Source organism: Suncus etruscus, chromosome 13 (assembly GCF_024139225.1).
Source record: "Suncus etruscus isolate mSunEtr1 chromosome 13, mSunEtr1.pri.cur, whole genome shotgun sequence".
Lineage (NCBI taxonomy): Eukaryota > Metazoa > Chordata > Mammalia > Eulipotyphla > Soricidae > Suncus > Suncus etruscus.
In genome coordinates, this window is record NC_064860.1 from 16419905 (window position 1) to 16421451 (window position 1547).

At 40.1% G+C, this 1547-nt stretch overlaps 1 non-coding gene across 1 annotated transcript; it reads right to left on the reverse strand.

Annotated features, from left to right (window-relative positions):
• Positions 1-334: 334 nt before the first annotated feature.
• Positions 335-441, reverse strand: LOC126026764 (U6 spliceosomal RNA). Its single transcript, XR_007501985.1, has one exon. It is a non-coding gene; the product is annotated as a U6 spliceosomal RNA (small nuclear RNA).
• Positions 442-1547: the final 1106 nt, after the last annotated feature.

The following is a 1547-nucleotide window of genomic DNA, read 5'->3' on the forward strand; positions in this document are numbered from 1 at the left end:
ATTGATTGATTGGTTTTTGGGCCACACCCAGTGGTAGACAGGGCCTAATCCTGTCTCTGCACTCAGAAGTCACTCCAGACAGTCTGGGGTACTACATGGGATTCAGGAATCAAACCTGGTCCCTCCTGGATAGGCTGCATGCAAGGAAAATGCTCTAGTGTTCTGCTGTCTCTCCAGCCACAGACCTTTAATTTTAAATGTTTTATTCTTTTTTTTTTTTTTTTTTGGACATACTAAAGTGCTCAGAGATCCTTCCTGGTAGATATGCAGGATCCTTTGGAGTGTTCCAGATCAAACGTGAAAGTTACTTGTGCAAGAAATTCTTTTTTTTTTTTAATTTATGGAATGCTTCATGAATTTTCATGTCATCCTTGCACAGAGACCATGCTAATCTTCTCTGTATCGTTCCAATTTTAATATATTTGCTGCCGAAGTGAGCACTTTTGTTTTGTTTTGTGTTTTACAGCCACACCCCGTGACATTCAGGGGTTACTCCTAGCTATGTGCTCAGAAATCGCTCCTGGTTTTGGGACCATCTGGGGTGCTGGTGGATCAAACCAGTGCCAGTCCTAGGCTAGTGCCGGCAAGGCAGACAATTTACCGCTCCATGCCACCACTCCGACCTTAGTTAAATCATTTTTTAAATTTTTATTTTATTGAAACCTTTGTGATTTCATTGTGAATTACAAAGTTTTTTACATTTGTTTTATCGTTAGGTAGCTGTTGCTCTGTTCCTGTCCTGACCGATCATTCACCTCCACTGCTTGTTTTTGCTCTGTTCCATTTCAGATGTTCCAGCTTTTCAAGTAGAGAACCCACTTTTTGTGTGATCTGGGCTAACTCTTTATAGCGCAAATGTCTCCTTTCAGCTTTCCAGACTTGGAAGATCCTCACTGTTGACTCAGCCATTCTTGCCCACTTTTGTACCTTGTGAGGTGTTTCCTGATACGTGCTCAGGTTTTGAGGGCACTACAGCTGAAGCATTAGGTGTAGGAGGTAGAATACGTGCTGGATAACTACATCATGTCATAATACTCCCGTTGAAAGCCATGTTCCAAATCAAAAGAGGAGGCATGCATCTATCTAAATCATTTCCTATCTGCTTTTCCTGCATTTACTCTTTTTACTTTTTACTCCCATTTATTTTTGCCTTTGCAGCTACCCTGTTTCCTCAAAAATAAAGTATTTTAATTTTTTACTGCCAAAGATGCAGTAGGCCTCATTTTCAGGGGATGTCTTATTTTTTCCATGAAGAAGAATACGGTGCACATTTATTGTTAAATAAAGAAAATTTATTACCTGTATAAGGTATGGTAGTTGTCAACACAATTGACAAACTGTGAATCCTACAGATGCCATTTGGGCTGGCCCTAGCAACCAATTTACTATAAATTAATATTTATTCTGATACGTAGCCTGGGGGGGCCTAATTTTCAGGGATGCCTTATATTTTACCCAGAAGGAAACTTGTAAGTAGGTCTTATTTTTGAAGAAATATCTAAAACCTGGCCAGCAGTCATTCTGCTATCTTCTCCTGCCATTGCAGC